We start from the raw sequence: 22,551 nt of genomic DNA, 5'->3' as shown, positions 1-22,551 counted from the left end.
CTGAGCCTGCGCGTCCGGAGCCTGTGCTCCACAATGGGAGAGGCCACAACAGTGAGAGGCCCGCATACCGCAAAAAAAAAAAAAAAAAAAAAAAAAGAAGGAAATGCTTCCTGAGCTCATGATGTATGGCGGACACTTGACTCAGCTGATCTTAGTTAGACCTCATAACACCCTAACAGGTGGCTTCCAACACTCCATCTCTTAGAAATGGAGACAAAGGCCCCAAGACATTGAGAGTCACACAGTCAAGGGGGCACGGAGGAGGGACTGGAAATACGTCTGCCTCTGAAGTCTCGGCACCGTGGTCTCCCACTCCCCACCCCGGACTCGGGCAACCAGCCGCCACGGTGATCCGGAGCCTCGACACAGTGACTTCCCCAACCTGGCTTCTCCGACCAGGTAAGGCTCGGCTCAGGAACGGCATCCTCCAACCACTGAGCAGAACAGAGTGTTAAGGTGAGAGGGTGGCGACCAGGCTCTCTCACACCTGCTCCCTAACTCCCTACCTTTCCCAAAGGCCAGCTGGTTTCCAAACCTTTTCTTCCTGCCCTTGTAACCTCAGATCCCCCGCCCCCCAACCCCCCCTAACCCCGGGTCTTAGGGGAAAAATGACCCCACACGTTGTGTCCTGACCTGCTGGCCTGTCTCTTCTGCTCCAGCCCTGTTTCTCCCCTTCGCCAGCCTCTCCTTACCAAACTGTAGGGCTATTTTGTAATCCTGCGCAATTTTCCTACTAGGAACATATTTATCCTCCTCCATCTCTCATTTTCACAGAAGAAAAACACAAAACAAAGCAGCACAACTACCACAAACAGAGACGGAGGATTCCTGTGCTGGAATCCTCCCGGGGGTGGGCTTGCGTGAGGGAAGGAGACATTCCTGGGTTGGGGGCAGGGAGTCGAGGGTTATCTCTGAGCTGATTGCACTTAAAAGTGGTGCCTCACTTCAAAGGGGCTTTTAGTGCTCGTTGTGGGTTCTGGCAATCAGAGCCTGTCCCCTGAGTGGGCAGAAAATCTGTGAGAACGAACAGAGCCTGAGGCCCCAACACACCAGCCACTGCAGGTCCCACACACAGAAATGAGGCTTTCGGGACAGATTTCAGAGCTATTTCCAGTCATGATAGGTAATCTGTCCTCTTCCCAGGGTAGCCCCTTTTGTGACAAAGGGAGAAACTGAGGCAGAGGACAGGTGGTGCCCAGTGCTCGCGGAGCAATGAGGAGACCCCTGGGACACCTGGGCCTATCGCCCTGCTCTTCCCACCCTCAAGGTCCTTGCCTCCTTTACAGGCTCTCGCCTCCCTGGCCAGAGGGACAGTGCTGATAGGAAGTGTTTCCGGGGGGACCCAGCATCCAACAGGGATACAAGCAGCACACGTGGTCCTTCACACATGCCTCCTCAGGACCTGCACTTTGGGCCCATTCTCTAGGATAAATTAGAAAGAATAATAATTGATAGCCTTTACTGAGCACTTACACCAAGGATTTTCCATACATTTTTCTCCTTTAATCCTCCTAGCCACCCTGTGAGGTCGGTGTTACACCCATCTAAAAATGAGGAAAATGTCCCAACATCAGTAATCATTAGGGAAATGCTAATCAAAACCACAACGACATACCATTTCATGCCCTTAGGATGGCTACTATCAAAACAAAACAGAAAATAAGTGTTCGAAAGAATGCAGAGAAATTGGGACGCTTCGGCACTATTGGCGGGAACGTGAAATGGTACTACCACTGGAAGAAAACAGTACCGTGGTTCCTCAAACAGCTAAAAATAGAATTACCATATGATCCAGCAATCCCACTTCTGGGCGTACACCCAAAAGAACTGAAAGCAGGGTCTTGAAGAGATATTTGTACAGCCATGTTCATAGCAGCATTGACAACAGCCAAAAAGTAGAAGCAAGCTAAGCATCCATCAACAGATGACTGGATAAATCACGGTATACACATATAATAGAATATTATTCAGCCATTAGGAGGGAGGAAATTCTGACATCTCCTACAATAGTCACAAAAAGATAAATATTGTTGGTCAATTAATCTACGACAAAGGAGGCAAAAATATACAAGGGGAAAAGACAATCTCTTCAACAAGTGGTGCTGAGAAAACTGGACAGCTACATGTAAAACAATGAGATTAGAACATTTCCTCACACTATATACAAAAATAAGCTCAAAATGGATTAAAGACCTAAATGTGAGACATAAAACCATAAGACTCCTGAGAGAGAACATAGGCAAAACACTCTTTGACATAAATTGTAGCAATATTTTTTTTTATCTGTCCCCTAAGGTAAAAGAAATAAAAGCAAAAATAAACAAATAGGACCTAATTAATTAAACCTAATTAAACTTAAAACCTTTTGCACAGCAAGAGAAACCACTGACAAAATGAAAAGACAACCTACAGAACAGGAGAAAATATTTGCAGGCGATATGACCAACAAGGCATTAATATCCAAAAATCTATGAACAGCTCATACAACTCAATATCAAAAAGCCAAACAACCCAAATGAAAAATGGGCAGAAAACCTGAATAGAAATTTTTCCAAAGAAGACATACAGATGGCCAACAGGCAGGTGAAAACATTCTCAACATCACTAATTATCAGAGAAATGCACGTCAAAACAACAGTGAGATATCACCTCACATCTATCAGAATGGCCATCATCAAAAAATGTACAAAGAATAAATGCTGGAGAGGGTGTGGAGAAAAGGGAACACTTGTGCACTGTTGATGAGAATGTAAATTAACACAGCCACTATGGAAAACGGTATGGAGCCCTCCTCAAACAACTAAAAACAGAACTATTGTATGATTCAGCAATTCGACTCCTGGGTATAAACCCAGAAAAAAACAAAAACACTAATTTGAAAAGATACATGCAACCCAATGTTCACAGCAGCACTATTTTACAATAGCCAGGACATGGAAGCAACCTACATGCTCATCAACAGATAATGGATAAAGAAGGTGTGGTATATATACACGCATGCATACATATTAGGAATTCCCTGGCGGTCCAGTGGTTAGGACTCCATGCTTCCACTGCCAAGGGTGCAGGGTCGATCCCTGGTCAGAGAACTAAGATCCCCGCAAGCCACACAGTGTGGCAAAAAGAAAAAAAAAAAAAGAAAGTTTAAAAATGAGGAAAATGAAGTATCCAGAATTAGGAGACCCTCCCAAGAGGCAAACTGAGATTTTGAGCTCACATCTACCAGGGACCAAAACTTGTGCTTTTAACCACCCAACCTCCTAAAGCCAAAGGCTTCTATAGAGTCAGCCACACTCTCCTGCTTGGCGCTTGGTGACCACAAGCACTCTTGTCCTAGGTGATACCCCAGCTCGTGACACAGTCAGTGTCGGGCATATGCGCCCGTAATGAGCATGTCTTTGCTGAGCGCCTGTGCTCCAGGCTCTGTACCGGGCACAAGGGCATAATGGTGAATAAGATAGTCCCCGTCTTCCCAGCACTTACATCCTAGGGAGGGGAGCCAGATGGTAGGTACATAAACAGATAAATGTCTGAGGAAATTATAGACAGTGGTAAGAACTGTTAAGGAAATAATCATGAGTATGAAGGAAAATAATTAGGGATAGGAGGAAAGAATGGGTGGCTTGAGTTAGACCTGTCAGGGAAGGACTCCCAGGGGAGAGGACATCTTAGCTGGGTCCTATAGATTGACCTGGGGCGGGGGGATATTCCAACCAGAGGACACAGTTTATAGAAAGACCTTGAGCCGGGAGCAAGCTGAGAAGTTGAGAAACAGATGGCCAGAGTGGCTGGCACAGAGGGAAAGAGGCCAAAGGAGGCAGAGACAGGGCTGGGTCGCCAGGGCCCCCGTAGGGCTTGCTGCACAGCTTGGGTTATCTAAGGGCCAGAGGAAGCAACTGGAGGGTTGCAAGCAGCAGGGTGAGGGGTTTGATTTTTTGCTTTAGAGATAACTCATGGATGTCTTCTATGGAAGTTACTTTTTCCTTGGGGTCATCTAGCCTCTGCTCCATCAACCAGCAGAGCTCAGGGCTCAGACCAGGACCTCTCAGAGTGACATGCTCACACTGCCCGGCTCTTCTGCACATCTGCCCCCTGAGGGCAAAGTGACACTTCTTTCCATTTTCTCTTGGAAAGAAGAGGGGCTTGGACACAGCACCACCACCCCAGAGCAGCTGAGAACTGCTCTGAGCCAGCACAGCGGGGTCCTCCTTCTGTCTGCTCCCAGCCTTGGCTTCCTCTATCTATAATATGGAGTCAGCGTGAATGAATTCTCCGGATTGCTCACCTCTGACCAATGATGATTCAAGGAGGGACACGGGCATTGATTTCCCTAAGCTACAAAGTGCGCTTTCACTGAAATGTAGACTTTTTAGCATCGTCAGCTTGAGTTTCCTAAGAAGCTCAGGAGAGTCGGGAGCTGTTTACACAAGAGCCAGCTGGATGCAGAGATGAAGTTTCTGAAGACCCTGACCCCTGACAGGATCACAGAGAGACCACAAGGGTGTCAGCCCAGGGTCCCCTGTGCCCACCTCGTCCGTGGGCAGGAGCCCGGATTCCCAGCATCCGAAGACTCGTGATTATCACGCCTGCTGCCTTCTGAGGTCCATCTAGGACTTTCTAAACTCTTCACCAGCTCCTAGGCCTGACATAACACCTCTCTCCATCTGCCCAAGAGGTCAGAACTCCATGGGGAGAAGCAATGCTTCCAGTCAGGGGGCGTTGATCAAGCTCCCTGTGTGCTTGGACTGGGCCGATCCTTCGCTCTTCTCTGAGCCTCAGGGACCCCGTCTGCGCTCTCCTCTCTCTGACCCCCAGCCCTCCTGCCAACCCCATTCTCTGGTTCCTACTACAATGGCTGCCCTTAAAAGCTGGCATATGGAAGGCTCCCTCTTCAGCCCACCGGTCCCCTCGCCCTACACCCCCCTCGGGTGTAACGCTCACCCCGCTGCTGATGGAGCCCAGAACACACCTCCAGCCCTCATCTAGTTCCTCCTGGTCAGAGAATGTCCTGCAGACACCTCAAGTTTGCCTGACATGAAAGTAATCATTTCCCGGGAATTCCCTGACCGCCCAGTGGTTAGGACTCCACGCTTCCACCGCAGCAGGGCACAGGTTCTACCCTGGTCGGGGAACAAGGGTCCCGCAAGCCGTGAGGTGCAGCCAACAAAAAAAGTAATTATTTCCTTCCCCAAACTGGCTCCTCCTCCTGGGTTCCCTATCTCCCTGAGAAACCACGTCAGACAGCCAGACATCCATCACCTTGGACTTCACCCCTGCTCACTTCCGTGAGACGTTATCAGTTTTACTTCCAATACGTCTCTCACCTCTATCCTTTCCTCACCATCCCCACCACCATGACCCTCTCTCAGGTTTTCATCATCTGTCACCTGGATTACTACAGTATATCCCAAATGGCCCCTGAACTCCCAAGCCCCCCCCAAACACCTACCACCAGGGGTATTTTTCCAAAACACAGGTCTGGTCATGTTACTCCCTTACTCCAAAATCATTCCTGGTTCCCCATAGCCTTCACGCCCTTCCTAATCCAACCTCAACCACCATTCAGTGTCCTCTCTCAGCACTCTCCAAAAGCACCCTACTCTGGGCTTCCCTGGTGGCGCAGTGGTTGAGAGTCTGCCTGCCAATGCAGGGGATGTGGGTTCGTGCCCCGGTCCGGGAGGATCCCACATGACGCGGAGCAGCTGGGCCCGTGAACCATGGCCACTGAGCCTGCGCGTCCGGAGCCTGTGCTCCGCAATGGGAGAGGCCACAACAGTGAGAGGCCCGCATACTGCAAAAATAAATAAATAAATAAATAAATAAAATAAAAAGCACCCTACTCTTCAGCAAGTCCACACTAGTCTTTCCCTAAACACGCCATGCACTTTTCAGGCATAGTGGTCCCTCTTTCCTCTGGACTCTCTTCACCTTGTCCCTGCCCTTCAGCAGACTTGGTCCTGGTCCTTTTGTGGTGGCCTGCTCCACCAGCCTGGGAGCTCCTTAACACGGCAGGTCCCGCCTCTGCAGCCCCAGCCCCTCTCAGGGTGTTGAGCGCGTCGGATGTTCAAACACCGACAGAATTCGATTGATTCATTCATACACTCACTTATTCAGTCAATAAATGTTTGTTTAGACCTAGCTCTGGGCAAAGCATAGTTTTAAGCCCTGGGAGGAGGGAGGCGTGCAAGGACGCTTGACCCGGAATACACCTGGCAGCTAGGATGTGTACGCTCGTACCTGTGCTTCGGACAACACGTGAGAAGGGCTGTGGGAAGGCTGCAAAGAGCACAGGGGCTCCCTAGAGGGAAATGTCCCAGCACAGCTGCAGCCTTCACCTTAACAATCCAAGTGGCCCACTGGGACCCAGGCAGGGGTGGCTGGCAGCCAGTGCTGAATACCGGGCATCACCAAGCTTTCCAGTTCAATTCTGGTGAATTCGCTGGGCACTGTGCTGGGAGGCTCACAAAGTTGCCTCAGTTCCCACCACCCAGGTCCCAGATCCCGTGACCTTTGAGAATTCCTCCCTGCCGGCCCCAGGCCACGTGAACTCTCACTCCCGCAGACTCCGGGCGCACACACTCTGCTGCCGCAGGTGCAATTCTGCTGCACTGGTTATTTTCTACTGGTCCTGCTATTTGTATCAGTCAGCACCTCAGCAGTAAACAAAGAGCGTGCTCTCACTAGGCTAACTGCGCGAGAGCTTTTTAAATAAAGGTTCTATTTACAAAGGTGTGGGCAGGTTCGAGAGGAACCAGAAGAGATAGGGCTCTACCCCAAGGCCACCAAAGGACACCTGTCACACCCTACCTGAAGTGGGGAGGGGAAAGACCATCACTGCACCCTGGAAGAAGAAGGTCAAACAGGATCCCACACAGGCAGAGCTGGCTTTCCTAGCCAGCACCCAGGCTCCATTGCCACCATCTTCCCCTCATCTTCCACCCCCACAGCATCTATCTGTGTCCAATGTCCTGCACCTTCAGAGCCAGAGAGGTGACCTGGAGCTGCAGCTACTTCCTGCAAATGCCAGTGCTGAGCCAGACCCTGATGCTCATGGAGCGGGGCCCGGCCACCCAATGCCAAGACCCAGCGCTGGACACGCACATGTGTTTGAACTTATCGTCTTCGTCCCCTAACTCACGTAGACACTCTGGGGTCTCCCCCCAAGACTGCCCCAATGCCTGGCTGTGGAATACAGAGGCCATGTTCCCCCTTTCTGGAAGTGCCCGTGTTTCTCTTTCCATGAGAGTACATCACCTGGCTTGTGTATGTCCAGAGAGGGAGGCTGGGGCAAAGGGGCCGCCGGAATTCCAGGGCTCCTTACCAACACCATTTGACATCACTCCCCAGGTTGTACCAGGAACGGGGAAGCCCGTAAGTCCACTTGAAACTTCTCTAAACAGCAGAGTTCTGGATGCAAGGCAGCTCTGGCCGCAGCCCTCACATGGGATCTTGCAAGGGGCCTGGGGCTTTGCCCTTCATCATCATGTCAGCCTGCTGAGAGCCCAGCCTCTGCAGAACCATAAACAGGGAGCGGGAGTGGAGGTGGAGGGGGTGATGGACTGCTTTTTCGGCAGCACAGCCAATTAATAAGGAAGTTTAAAGGGTCATTGTGTTATTCCACTTACGAAAAGAATGTGACCTGGGGCCACGGTTCCAGGTACCTGCTCTCAGCGGCTCTGGTGTTGCTCTGGGTGATAAGGGCGGCTCTGGGGGAGTGAGCATCTGTCTGGTCTCCTGTGAATGGTTATGCTGAGCAGCCCGCGGAGCCCGCGACAAGGAAACTGTAGTCAGCAGGTTCATCTGAGGCTCTCCCCAAGCCCTCTGCTATTCCCCACAAGCCCCAGGCTGCCCCTTACAGGTCAAGCCCCCTGCCCCAGCAGGATTCCCAGGCCTCTGTGGCACGTCGCCTCCTGTCTACTCTGGGTCCTGTTCTCTGTCCTCTAAGATACGACCCCATCTGGCTCCCAGCCTGTGCAGATATGGCCATGCCAGGCATGAGGTTTGAACGGATGGGCTTCACTACACCAGCATCAGCACCTGTGCCAACGTCAGTACAGAAGCCCAGGACTGGGCAGTTGCTTGAAGGCACTGGAGAAAGAACACTCTCACACACTGGCCAATGCCTGAAATTCCACCCTTAGACATTCATTCCTTTAACTTAAACGCTGAATCTTCAGGAGTCTCTGTTCTGGGAGAGAGGAGTGACCCTGCCACCCCTTCCTGCCAGGAGGCCACACATTCATTCCAATGGCAGTTTTCCAGAGACAATGGCCTTGTCCTTGCCTGGAGTACCTGAGTCCAGGCACAGAGGGGGTGTGGCCTGCTAGGGAGGAAACGCTGCCATAGGCTGGCCCTGTCGAGACCAAATGATTCCACAGAAACAGCAGTGGCCCAAGGATCAGCAACTGTGGATCCTCAGCTATGTGAGCTTGAGAAGGTCATTTCTCTCCGAGTCTCAGTTTTCCCAACTCTAAAATGAGGAGGAGGATGAGTGGTCCCCAAGCTTCCTCCCAGCTCAGAAATACTCGGCCGTGGGCTTCCCTGGTGGCGCAGTGGTTGAGAGTCAGCCTGCCGATGCAGGGGACACGGGTTCAAGCCCTGGTCTGGGAGGATCCCACATGCCGCGGAGCAACTGGGCCCGTGAGCCACAACTACTGAGCCTGCGTGTCTGGAGCCTGTGCTCCGCAACGGGAGAGGCCGCGATAGTGAGAGGCCCGTGCACCGCGATGAAGAGTGGCCCCCACTTGCCACAACTAGAGAAAGCCCTCGCACAGAAACGAAGACCCAACACAGCAAAAATTAATTAATTAAATAATAAACTCCTACCCCCAACATCTAAAAAAAAAAAAACACAGATGCGATGCCTCTTAATCAAATATATGAATTTATTTAGCTCTTTCTTCCTTCCCTCCTTCCTTCTTCCCTTCCTTCCCTCCTTCCTTCTTCCCTTCCTTCCCTCCTTCCTTCTTCCCTTCCTTCCTTATTTAATCTGTCCAAACAAGGAGGCTATGATCAACAACCCAGCTAGCTGGTTCTCCAAATTCCAGAGCACCAGTAGGAAGCTTAGAAAGAGGTAAGAACAGGAAAGAAAACACCACGTGAGCCATCAATACTCTGAAGAGACAGTTCCAGGTAGGTATATAAATTGGTACCAAAAGTTTAGGATAAAATCATAGATAGTCTATCCGTAGTGGGATATTAAGAGCAAAATCGCCCATGGAGGATAAGTCCCTGACCTTAAGGGTGACATCAGGGAGAATGATCACCCACAAACCCAGGGTGCTTCTATGGGACACACGGCCCCTCAGCTCAGCGGACCACAGACTCAAACCAGGGCAGTCTTTCCTACGTCCTCAATGACACCTAGAGACCCTCCAGCCCGATGCAGCCAGAAACCCCCTCTTCCAAACAGCTGAATATCCACCAGATGCCTCCGCCCGGGCCTGACCGTCAGAGCACGGAGGGTGGTATTTTTTCATCTCGTTGCTTTTCTGTCTCTTTGTTCTTCCCTATGCCTCATTTTCTTGACACATCTTTAATAACTGAGCAGGCTGGAACAATCCTCCTCTTCTCCCACATGGGTTCTTGCCACCCCCTCTGTGGAGGGGGACTGCTGGAGTCCCAAGCTGCCCCGAGTACCTCCTGCCAGGGCAGCTGGCCCGCAGCCCCCGGGAGAGCACCGGGAAGCGGGGGTCCTGGAGCCACCACGGAATCCATCAGCCACAGGAAATGAGACTGTAGCAGAAAACAAGGTCTGTCCGCCAACACTTCTGCCCTGCCCTGCGCAGGCAAGCACACACGTACACACACGTACACACACATGCACGCACACACATGTGCACACACATACACACACAAGTACACCCATGACTCCTCCAGCTAGCAACGCCTGAGTCATTGCGTCCCACAAGTTGCTGAGGGGTTTTGAGGGAGGCGTTCTAGGTTGGAACACGCCAAATCAGGCGTTTTCCTACAGCTCAGGATGACGCTGAGAACACATCCCCACGGACAGGATATTACTTACACGAACAGAGAGTCCCCAGCTGGTCAACATTCAAGTGGCAACTATAGCATAGAACATTCCAGATCTCCCGAATGCTTCCCAAACCATCAGGTGTCCTGACAGTCCAGGTGCGGGGAAGGGAGGTTGTTATGGTTGAGCCCATAGATGGGACACTGTGCTGGGAGGGCGGCACCAAGGAGGAAGCTGGGCCCCACCCCAAGGGGCACCCATACTTTCAGAGGGGCCACTGCATACTCAGCAGGCTGCCAGCGGGGCGCTAACAAACTAAATCCTGCGAGAGCACCAACAAGGGGCTGGGGGAGGGATCCCAAAGGCGGTGGCACTGGAATGGAGCCTTAAACTCTGAGCGGCATCTAAGTTCTCTGCTACTGCGGCAGGCACAGGAGTGCAAGCCCAGGGTATGAACTGGCCTGGCTGGGAGCGGGCCAGAGCAGCTGGACCACAAACTACTCGAGGGCTGATGAGGCTAGAAGAAAAAAGCAGGGCTGGGTCACAGAAGACTTGAATGTTGTGGTGAGAGTTTGAATTTCATTTGCTCTAGGAAATGGGTTTTCAGCAAAGGCTTTCTAGGAAAGCACAGACCCCAGAGGCTGACTGCCTGGGCTCAAGTCCCAGCTCTGCCACTTACTAGGTATGTGACCTTGGGAAAGATGTTTAACCTCTCTGTGCCTCGGTTTTCTCATCCGTCAGATGGGATAACATACTTCATCAATTACAAATGCACCTTTTTTTTTCACATTTTAAAACATCTAAAGTCATCTTAGAATCACTGGCTAGGTGGGCAATAATGGCACAGCTGTCTTCAGCTCTGTGTGCATATCCAATATTGCAGAATCTACGCCAGTCATTTGAAAGAAGATCCGCACTTTTAAGCAATCCTGCCTCACTCTTAATGGCACAGAGAAATTATGTGAGAAAAAAACATGGATACTCATGACTCTGAGCTTAAAAACAATTCAGAAGGGTGGAACTCTGAAGATGAGGAATTTTTAACAATATCTAATTTATTTCACTTACAAACTTCTTAAGTATGCACAGGAGCTCTTTCATTAAACATAAAAGAAAAACTCTAAGTGATAGGAATACATGGCGTCATAATTTTTCTTTTTTGGTGCTACAAAAATAAGATGTATCTTACAATTAATGGCATCTTCAAGTCTGTGAGATATGGTTATAACCATACATACCTCATAAGATTGTTAGGAGGATAAAATGAGTTAATATTTATAAAGCACTTAGAATGGTGCCTGGTCCATAATGATTCCAATATACATGCCGTCCAGTAAATAATCTGATTTGTGTTTTAGAAACGTTCCTGGCAGGGTTGTACTTTAAAGGAAGACACCAGGAGCACAGGGCAGGAGACCCCTGCAGTGGTCTGGGAGAGAGATGGTGGGAGCCCATGTTCATCATGGCCACGTGGGTAGAGAGAAGTGATGGGCGGACTGGAAGAGTTTTGAAGGTGGTCCTCACACATCCTTTACTGGACGTGTGTATATGAGGAAGAGGGAGGAGGTTAAAACACCACCAGAGGTTTCTGGCTGGGGCCACAGAGCGATGCTTTCAGCTGAGACGGGAAATTAAGAGAAGCAGGTATGGGGAACAAAAGACTGAGGTGCGGGGGACAGGTTGGGCAGGGACAGACTGGTGTAAGTATCTGGCAAGAAGCTGGAAATTAAGGCTCAGTGCCCAAAGGGCAAATCCAAGACCATGGAAAAAGCGAAGGAAGGGAGGGAGGTAAGGAGAGAGGAAGAAAGGAGGAAGGGAGAGAGGGAGGGAGGAAGGAACGAACCAGTGAATGTGCCAACCAAGCAACCAACCAAAACGAAGGAAAGAAGCGGAGCTGAGCCAAGTCCCACCCACCATACATGGCTTAGGTCAGTCACGGCTGGAGCCCTCACCCCATTCTCTTTAATACCTGAGTTACTTGTACAGTCGTCAGTCTCCCCGACGCAACAGTGAGCTGAGCGCAGGGACCATGTCTCCTCCTGTCTGTAACTCAGCGCTCAGCCCGGCCCCAGCACATGCTGGCTCTTCCATGGGTATCTGTGGATACCACACCCTGCAAGGGGAGAGGCCTTGAAGCCTCGTCCTCTGGTTCATTTGCCCTTCACTCTGCTCCCTCAAACCGTGCTTGGCGACTACGAGACAAAACTGGTTGGGAACCAAAATGGATCAGGAGGAAAAATGCAGGCTTCTTGCCAGCATCCATGCCCAACAGGACGAGGAGGGAGGACAGAGACCCAACCAGAGAGGAGAAGACAACACAAGACCAGTTGGGTGAACACAGATGACGAGAGAGAAATGAGAACGTTCCAAGGGCTGGCCCGTCCATCCATCTGCCAGGAGTCCCTAATTGCTGTCCCCTGCGGTGACCTCAGTGTCCCAACACCCGGAAACCCCACCTCCCGGCTCCCAGCTCAAGTGCTTCACCCCCCAGGCACTGTCTCAAGGTGGGTGGAAAGAGCCATGACCAGGAGCTTAGCTGCAGGGCCGCTGGCCCCCCGCTGCGGCTGGGACATCAAGACCCGAGCCCCTCACCTCGCCGGGTGGGCTCGGTTTCCTCGTCTGGGCAGCGAGGGGTGGACGGAGTGGAGGCCGGCTCCTCCGTGACTCCGAGTCTCTGATTCTCTCTGCCCTCTCCTCTGCATCCGTCCAGCACTCAGGGGAAGCTGGCTGCACCTCACCAAGTCGCCTTCCCCCAGGTGCTTCGCCAGCACTTTCCAGAGATGCCCTGTGCCTGGGGACTGGCCATCCTCTCCCGGCCACTGTGTCTCTAACGTGTTTCCTTGTATCCACCGCCCCCCTGTAGGCTTAGCAGCCCAAACCTCAGCTCGGCCTCACAGGGTGGGCCTCAGTCAGTCATCGGGGTCAACACGCTGAGGCCTTTCCTGAGTGCTCCAGGGCAACCCCCCACCCCATGACCCAGAGGCCTGGCCGTCAGCCCCAGGCATGCCCCTGTGATCACGTCACTGTTCTGGGTGAATCGCTGTCCAGTTCAAGGAGAAGGTCTGAAAGGGAAGTTTGAGGCCACCCCCTGGTACACACCCTCCAGCAGAATGGGCTTTCTGACGAGCCCCTACTCTTAGGGGACGGTCAAGCCTGCCCTGCCTGCACCCTGGGGCTCAGACTGACAACATCGGCAGAGAAAGGAGCAGCCCGCAGCAGGAAGTGAGCCCTGATAAACGTTCAATGACAAAAAAGGCGGCGGGGCGGCCCTGAAGGGGCGGGGGGGGGGGGGGGGGGGGAGGCAAAGGAAAACAGACGCTGGATGAGATCAGGGAAATGGCGTCCCACCCTGCTCCACACCAGCACTTTCCGTGGGTGCCCCAGGATGGATCCAGGTCTATTTTTGGTCACTGCCCACCCCCTTCCCGTCCCAGGCCCATTCCAGAAATGCTGGGTCTGCTCCCCAGGCGGGAACTCCACCCCTGACCCAGAGAGCAGCGAGACCTTCCAGAACCCCGTGGCGTGTTCCACCGACCCCTCTGCACTTTGCTTGCCCCCACCAGCTGAGAGGGCGCAAAGCCACCTTATTTCATCAGAGCTGGAAAGGAGGGGACACCTGAGGTCACTGGAAGCCCACGGAAGGCTGGGGCCTGGGAAGCATGGGGTTGGGCCTGGCAAATGGTGGCCGCTGGCAGCCGTGACAGTCCCCAGAGAACTAAGGGGCTTTACAAAGAGACCATGGAGCAGAATTCGAGCTGGAGGGACATTCATAGGAGGGTGGAGCAGGCCGGAAGCTCCACAGAGACATTCAGGAAGCCAAAGGTTGTAACACAGAGTTTCCTAGGGAGGTGGAGGGGAAAAGCATGAATGGTGGGTCTGAGGAATGAAAACCCCACAAGGCCCCGAGATTTGCGAGAAGGGCTCCTTGCAGAGCAAAGGTGGGCAAGCCTGCCCAAGCACCAGTTACTCCGAGGTGAAAACCTTGGGGGGACCCAGAAGAAATGAAAGAAAAACAGTCCAGACTTTGGAAATGGGGCAGAGGGACTAGGCCACATGTGGGTTCAGCTCAGGGAGACAAACATTAGCAGAAGTTGATTTTTTTTTTTTTTTTTTTTTTTTTTTAGAAGTTGATTTTTTGATGCACTTTATGTCTTGGTGCTTGGTTTATCCAGTTGCCAAGACGTCACCTCACCCAGGTGTGCTCCTTGCGGGCAGAGAGAACATCTTTTGTTCATCCTTGTTTCTAGCAGTGTGATAACTTGAAATATGTAAAAACCCGTCAGAAGAGCTATCGGCCAGCACACCACACCCAGGACCACCGGCTGGGTGTGTACCTTAATCGGCACCCAGTCCCAGGAAAGGACGCGTGTGAGCACCAAGTTCATGAAAGAAAAGAGCAGTTTCGTCAAGTCACGGGATTGACTTGGGGGCTCAAGTGACTTTCTTCTCCCCGAACTATGGTCCTAATGAGGGCTCTGGGCTGGCACCCAGGTGGAGGGCACTGTCCTGGCTGCCGGCTGCTTCCTGCCCACTGGCGAGCTGACCCTCCACGGGGGAGGCCCAAAGGGAGCAGCTGGGCCCCACTGTGTTTTCAGAACTCAGGATGGCCTCCAGCGTCAGCAAATAGCACCAGAAGGTTTCATCAGAAAATCAGAAACCAGGGACTAAAGAAAGCAAGCAAGAAGCAACAGCTGCCTGCCATCACTCTAATTAAAGACAATACGCCGTCCACTCTGGTCATGCTGCTCCCTGATACACGCACGCGCACGCACACACACACACACACACACACACAGGCCACCTGCAGACAGACCGAGGTCATAGCCTGGGGCCAGGGGAGGCTCCTCAGCCCCAAGTGTGGCCACAGCTCCTATGCACCCTCTCCCCCTTCACCCCATCAGCACTGGTTTTCATGCTCTTTCTAGAACCTGCCAGACTGGGTCTCTACCTCGGAGCCTCCACGCCTGCTGTTCTCAGTGGCTGAAAAGCTCTCCTGTCGCTCTCCTGCTCTCACCGGTCACTCCTTAACTCCATTCAAACGCTGCTCAAAGATCACCCCTTAGAAAGGCCTTCCCTACAGGCCCAATCTAAAATAGCACCTGTGCGGCCTGCCACCATCTCGTCATTCTATTTTCATTTTCTTCAAAGCACCCGTCTCTATGTGAAGTTACATCCTCCTGTTTGGCTGGCTTGTTATCGGTTCCCACCCAGCCCCCCAACTCATCCCCACGCCCACCTTCACCCCCCAGCCCCGCGCACCTGAACACCCTAAGGACAGGGACTCTCTTGCTCACTGCTGTCTGCCAGGCTGCTTGAACAGTATCTGGTACACAGCAAGCTTTCAACAGACAGGTATTTACTGAATGAACTGGTATTCCTTCCATGCCAAGATGCCCCAGCTGACTTACCATCAGAGTTTGAGCTGCTGTTTCCAGTGAAGAGAGTTCCTACCCATTGTTGTCACAAGGCCACCTACCAGACGGCAGCACTGGAAGGGACATCATGCTAGTTTCCTTGTGCCAGGCCCTCTGCTAGCTTCTCTATGTGTATCAGGTCTTTTATTCCTCACGATAACCTCATGCATTCAGCATTTTTAGCTCCATTTAACAGGTGAGAAACCCAGGGCTCAGAGAAGGAACTTGAAGTTGCCCAAGCTCACTGGGGTACTCCATGAAAGAGCCTGGACTTAAACTCAGATCTGCTGGACTCCAAAGCTCAGCCACAAAGAAGCTTCTTCCTGGGACAAAACCAGAGCAATTGAAGCACCTTACTGAAAATGCTCCCTCCCTCCAGCCCTGCATCAGTGAGTACCAGCCTGCCCAGGCCCAAGGAAGAGCACTTTTCCACCTTCCCTTCCCACAGCACCCAGGGCGCTGAAGGGGTTAATGAGGCTTGTCCAGCTTCACACCCAAACTCCCAACAAGTGGAGGTTGAATGATCTCGTCTAAGAATTGTCTGCCAGATATCCCGGGGCAGGGGGCCTCGCTCAGACCCTCCACCCTTTCCCTGAAGCCGATAGGCATCTCCTGAACTTATCTAAGTCAGAGGAGGAAAACTGTCAGCCCAACGTCAGCCCAGCACAGCTGGGCTCCACAGAGCCCGCCGCCTAGGACAATGGGGCGGGGTTTCCGGCCAGGGCGGCTGCAAGATGGGGGGGAAAGCAGGGCCCCAGGCCGGCCAGAGGAAGGCAGAAACTCAGTGCACCGACAGGGAGACGGCCTGGCCTTCGAGGGCTGAGCTGTGGACTCACTGCAGGTCTCAGGGACAAGTCACTTCCCCAGGGGGCACCTTTGTCTCAAAGGGAAGGAGCCAGGAAAGGTGGTTGCTCAGCGTTAATGAGTTTCCCGAGCCCAGCGCTCTCTCGGGGCACTTTTTAAATATCATCTCAGCAAGACCTTCACTACACTCTGTGAAGTAGGTACTTCTCGTGTTCCCATTTTACAGATGAGGAAACTAAAGTTCAGAGGGGTCAGACAACTCACCCCCCACCCCCACCCGTCACTTCTATGCTTCATTTCTTTTTTTTTTGCATTTCTAATTTTAAGGAGAATGAGCTCAGTTCTGCCATCTCACATGCTTTCCCCTTCCCATCAACACAAGCCGGGGCCCCGAGCTCTCCGGAACCTTCCCCAGGAGAATGACGACATCTGTGTTGTCTACAAGGCCCGCTCGGCCACGCGCAGCACGGCAGCTGCACAAACATATGGAGATGTTGTCCTTTCCAACCCTAGTTATACACCTCGTGCTTTACACAGCCTCCCATCTCTGGAGATTCTGGAGTCTTTGGGCACGGCCATCTCACCACCCACATCTCACTCTGCGGGGATGGATGCGCTGGGGATCTGGAGATCAGAATTTCAGGCTCCGTCCTGCTGCTCCCAGTGGTGCGATGTCTATGTGTCAGATGTCGAGAAACCTGCTCACTTAGGGGTCCTGAAAAGGCCCACGGTGAGCTAGAGACCCCGCCCCCCCCCACCAGGGCCATTGTGTGTAAGGTGCCCAGTGCTGAGTTGCTGGAAGGGCAGTAGAAAGAACACTCTCCAGAGGGTGAGGGAGGACACGTGCGATGCCAACACTGGCTCAGCGTCATCCTACTGGGGACGCTGAGGCAGAACAAGTCATCCTGGGGTCCAATCTACCCAAACGTAAGTTATGCCATCAATTCCTTGCTCCCTCTGGTACACTCTCCTTGACCAAGCAGACACTTTATTTGATCTTCGTATGCCCCAGAATCTAGCTTATCGGCCAAAGAGGCTCAGAAAACACAGAGAAACCTCCAGGACTGCTTCCAGCAGAAGGAACAAAATCACCTTCCTGTAAGACAACATCACCTTTAGAACACTGTCTGTCAAGAACCTGTGAGGACAGATTCCAGGGGTCATTGTTGAGGCTGAAAGCTCAAGTGTTGGTGCATCCAGACCAAAGATCCAGTTGATTTTTGTAGGTGCGACCCTGGTACCCCAGCAGACCCTTTGAGGTTCCTGTCAACTCTATTTTTGTCCCTGCGTCTGGGAAAACTGACTAAATTTCCTTTTATTTGGAACCAAGCCCAACTCTGAAGTTGGGTGGATGCAGCCACACTTCCGCACCCAAGTTTCCGTAGGTTTGAAAACAACGCTGGGTGTTGCAGGGAACAGCTGTGCTAACAAGCACAGCTCTTATCTGTCCCAGCCTAGTCCTGCCGGGGTGTCCTGGAGAGCCAGGGCACTGACTGAAGAGCAGCCGGCCACACCCGCCAGGGCCAGAGCTACAAAAAGGCTGGGTCATCAGATAAGGGCCTCAGAGAAAACCCTTAGAAAATGACCACAAGAGTCACTTCACCAGTGGGAGGGGTTCTCCCCCCAAAAGTGCCTCCAGAACTACCAGAAAGACCGGCCTGATCATCCTCGTGCCACCCAGATCACGTCCCTCCTCAGCATTTCCACACCCAGGTCTGAACTGGCACAGGCTGGACACGGTGGGCTTCACTCTCAGTGCCCCTGTCCCTCTGTGCACAGGTTCTGGCTTTCTCCTCAACTACAAGCCCCCGGAGGGCAGGCACCTATGTGTGGAGTCAGCTGCATGTTGTCCTCCATAGCGTCTAGTACAAATCCACGCTGGCCCCTCTGTCAACGCCGGGGCCTCTGTGCCTCTGCCCGGCTGCCCCAGTGGTCCCTGACCCTGGCTGCACATCACAGGATCCGGGGAGCCTTAGAAACTACCCCTGCTGTGGGCTCCCCCAGAGGTTCCGATGCAACTGGGGCAGGATGCAACTCAGACCCTGGCATTGTTTAAGCGTGCAGCCAGGGCTGAGGATCTCCCCTCTAGAGTGTGGACACCAACTTGGAGGCAGAGGTTGCTAACTCTAAGGGCTGGGAGGTTGAAACAGATAACCCAGGAGGGAAGTGATAGAACCTCCTCACGTAGCATCTTTGGAGGAGCAAAGAGATTGATGTAGTAGATCATCAGACTGGTGCTGCTGGCTTGGGGAAGGGTATTGGTCCCACATTAGAATCTTCCTCCCTTGCAAGGAAGAGATTATGACTTCTGGGCGGGGAGAGATTAAACTATTTATCAAGGCATGTGGCATTAGAACTGATCAGTCAAAACAGGTCACTGACCACCAGGATGGACGCCTGCTGAAAGCCAGCCCAGCTCTGAGCCTCGTGTACTCATCCTTTCAAACTCTTCTCCACAGTCACTGCTCAAATAAATAGTCAGTAAACATTTGATTTTTTCTTCTTTTTTGAGAATGTAAAAGTAATGTTTGCTCGTGGTAGGAAACCATGGAAGCAGGGAAGCATAACAAGAAAACCAAAATCGTCCATAGTCCACTATGTGGAGACAATCACCATGAACACACAGGGTGCCTCTCTCCCTTGTGCTCAGGAAGCCCACCTATGTCTCCCCCTGCTCTGGCTGGTGCCACCATGGACAGGCCAAGCGTCCTACCTGCAGTCAGAGGAAGAAAGTCCCCATGGCCCCCGAAGCCTCTCCAGGTCACTCCCCATCACTCATTCCTCCTGAGGAAGTAGGAAAGGTCAGGAAATCTTAGCGCCCTTTGAAGAGAAAGGGAAAAGTGAGTAACCGGGGTGGGATGGGACCGCCCAAGGGCAGACTGAGTCAATCAGCAAATATTCCTGGAGGGCAAGGAATCTGGGGGATACAAAGGCATGACACTCCAGTCCACGCCCTTGAGAACGTCACCGTATACTTAAAGCAACCAGACAGTGCCCCCTCCAACCACTGAGATTAAATGAGCTAATAACTATAAAGTACTTAGAACAGTACCTAGAACATAGTAAGTGCTCTCTAAATGTTTGCTTAGAGTCTTCTTTTTATTACCCAAGATGTTTGGCATGTACCTTCCAAGAGAGTGATAAAGATCAAAAGAGCTCTTTGTTTGGAGGGAAGAAAGACTGCTGAGGGTTTGCGGGGGCGGGGATGGATTCCCAGATCCTAAGAGTGGGCAAAGACCCCAGCCCTGAGCTTCCCTGGTGGCACAGTGGTTAAGAATCTGCCTGCCAGTGCAGGGGACACGGGTTCGGGCCCTGGTCCAGGAAGATCCCACATGCCGCGGAGCAACTAAGCCCGTGCGTCACAACTACTGAGCCTGCGCTCTAGAGCCCGCGAGCCACAACTACTACTGAAGCCCACCTACCTAGAGCCTGTGCTCCGCAACAAGAGAAGTCACCACAATGAGAAGCCCACGCACCGCAACAAAGAGTAGCCCCCACTCACCACAACTAGAGTACGCCCGCACAGCAACAAAGACCCAACACAGGCAAAAATAAAATAAATAAAATAAGTAAATTTAAAAAAAAAAAAAAAGACCCCAGCCCTGAGCTTTGGAAACACCCCAGGAACAAAGCTAGGGCGCACAAGAACTTGGGCAACCTACAACCGGTCTCTCTTCCTCAGGCTCTTTCCTTCTTCAGCAGTGGTGGGATGAAGCAGGCAGGATGCGCCCAGGAAGGTTTAAGAGACTCCAGGCAGTCACAGTGCCCCTCGTTTGCTGGGTGAAAGCTGCCGTCTGCACACTGAAGGGGAATCCCCAGGAGGCCTGCGGGGAGGATCTGGAAAAGGCCCCACTGCCCTGGAGAGCAGAGGGGTCTTTAGAGTCTGAACAAGGAGCTGCAAGGGAAGAGGGCATTGGCAGCCCGGGGCCAGGGAACAGGGATGCAGAGGGCCAGGATGTCTACTGGGCAGGGAAGCCGGACGCTGTTCTGCTGGGTGATTGGTGTGTGACCTCTAGAGAACCTCCCGGAGAATCCACACTGCCCCCAGGGCTCAGGGGCTGGATCCGAGGCTGACGAAGTGCTGGCTGACCCCAAGCCTGGCACAGGCGGTCACAGGTCCCCCAGGGCTCTTACTGAGGCTCACAGAAGCTGCTCTTGGTGTTCATTTCAAGCCAGTCTGGGCTCTAAGGGATAAATCAGCAGAGGAAGCAGATGGCCTGCGGGGGGGTGTAAGACCCAACGCCAGTGGGGTAGGGGGCTATGCAGCCGAGGTACGCGGGCTGGTCCACGCACAAGATGTTTATGGAAAGTACTTCAAAAGGAAACAAAAAATCCCCTCCACGTACATATATTATCTGTCTTGTCACTGCAGCCACTCGCTGGGTGGGGGATCCTGGAAATTGTGCTGAATGAGGGATGGGCCTGCAGGCAGTGCCTTTGATCAGTCCTTATCTACCCTAGAGGGACGTGAGGCCCAGGGCCCCTGATCAGCCCCTCACCTATAATTCATACACTCGGCCTCCTGGCTTTGGAGAGGCTTTGGTGGTGAAACCACAGTCCTAGCCTGTACCAGCCCCGCCCTCCAGCCAAGCCCTGGGGATTAGGGCATGCAGGACTCCTGCATTCCTGTGGGCCACCTCACCTCCAATCCCCTGCCTGTGGGGGGCCTCTTGGGCTTCTGTGCGCCCTGATGGCCCCCAAGGCAGGTCGCATAGCATTTCAGCTAGAGAAGTGAGGAAGTGAGATTGTTTCTCCCCTGGAACCTCAGGCCCTCCTCTGAGACAAGCCCTTTCCCGGGGCATCCACCTCGTACAGCTGTAAGTCAACCCCAGTGCCTGGAGCCAGGAAGCACCCTCCTCAGTGCCTGGCAGACCTGCCTCAGCAGCTCCAGGAGAAAAAGAACCAGGCAGCAGCCCTGGGACAGGCCTGCCACCCACTCCCTGTGTCCCCAACAAACCTCAGCTATCACTGCTCCCCAGCGAGGCAGGGTCCTCGCCCAGGATAAGGGCATCCATTCTATCTCTGGTTCAACCCTAAGTTCAACTAAAAGCTGTGCCTTTAGTCCTTATATCCCCAGCTTGGGCAAAGGTCTCCACAGGGAAGGGACATGAGCATCGCCAGGCTGCTTTCTGCTCAGGGCCTATCTCTTTCATTTGCTGTTGGCCGAAGGAGAACCTGTCCTGGGACCAGAGCTGATCTGGGAATCGGAATTCCTGGGTCTAACCCATCCCGCCCTCTGCATCACCTGCCCCGTGGGCCAACCCCACACTGGGGATAGTGGTGGGAGATGGGCTGGCCCCTCGGCTGCCCAGCACACCCCACACCTGCTGGAGGTGCTGCTTTCCGAAGCCGAGGAGACAGGCCAGCTCCACAAAGGGCTGCCTCCCTTGAAGCGGATCCCAGTTAACATTTCCTCGCTCTAGGAGACGGACTGCGCTGGCGACATCAGTGTGGCCAGCCAGGGCTCAGAGCTAGGGCTGCTCAGGGCTCCTCTGAATTCCTGTTTGTGCTTTGGTGCTTCGCTATCAGTAACATCAATGCTTACAACCTGGAGAGATGAAAAGGGCACGTACTACTGTCTCTATTTCGTCCACGAGAAGATGGCAGACGGAGAAAAGTTTCGTGGTTTCCCCGAGATCACAGGGCCACCATGTGACAGCCAAATTAACCTGCCAGCTCCCAGCTCTTGTCTGTGAACGGCAGGCGCTAGGGAAGTGAGGTTGCCGGACACAGGTCTCTTCTCTGACTCCCCGGCCCGCTCTGGGCAGGAGGGAGGGCACAGCTGCTCCACGGACCGTCAAGGATGCGGGGGCGCCCCACACCCACACCTCCCGACAATAAGCCATTCGTTCACTCATCGAACACTTACTAAGCACCTACCTGGTACCAAGTACTGTGCCAGGAGCTGGCGGCGGAGACGCTGCTACTTTTGAGAGGGACGTGTGAAAAGATTTCCACCTAAAATGGAAGCGGAGGATAGAAAATGGAGAATCTCACGCATGCGCACTCGGAAAAAAAAATTCAGCACTAGGAAATCGTAAATGCCTGATTTACCAAAACATGAGGCTTATCTCCTGACCAATGAGCATCCGCCAAAATCTCTCCCTATCCTCAAGCCAATGAACTCGCTGCTGGGACTCTGACTGGACCGCCCCCTTTTTGTGCTCCTTGCCTATAAATAAAGTCCCCCGAACCCGCCACTGACTGACGGTAGCTTCCTGCAGACAGCGTTTTGGAGATTGCAAGTCCTCTGCTCTTCCCGAATAGAACAAACGCGCTTTCTAGTCATTTGAGCTTGCCTCAGTTTACCTCTTTATTTAGACTGATGGAAAAGACAAACGTCAAATAGCTAATGCCAAT

At 52.7% G+C, this 22,551-nt stretch overlaps 1 long non-coding RNA gene across 1 annotated transcript in view; it reads right to left on the bottom strand.

Moving 5' to 3' along the window:
- The window catches only part of LOC307191232, a 374,234-nt gene extending 351,974 nt beyond the window's left edge, over positions 1–22,260 (bottom strand). The window contains exons 1-2 of the long non-coding RNA XR_013829656.1: positions 22,072–22,260; positions 18,905–19,011 (exon numbers count right to left, since the gene is read on the bottom strand). This is a non-coding gene — a long non-coding RNA (uncharacterized lncRNA). The remainder of the gene's footprint in view (positions 1–18,904; positions 19,012–22,071) is intronic.
- Positions 22,261–22,551: the final 291 nt, after the last annotated feature.

The sequence above is a fragment of the Stenella coeruleoalba genome (assembly GCF_951394435.1).
Source record: "Stenella coeruleoalba genome assembly, chromosome: 9".
NCBI lineage: Eukaryota > Metazoa > Chordata > Mammalia > Artiodactyla > Delphinidae > Stenella > Stenella coeruleoalba.
The sequence above is the reverse complement of the archived record's forward strand: the minus strand, read 5'-3'. Positions and strand labels throughout refer to the sequence as shown.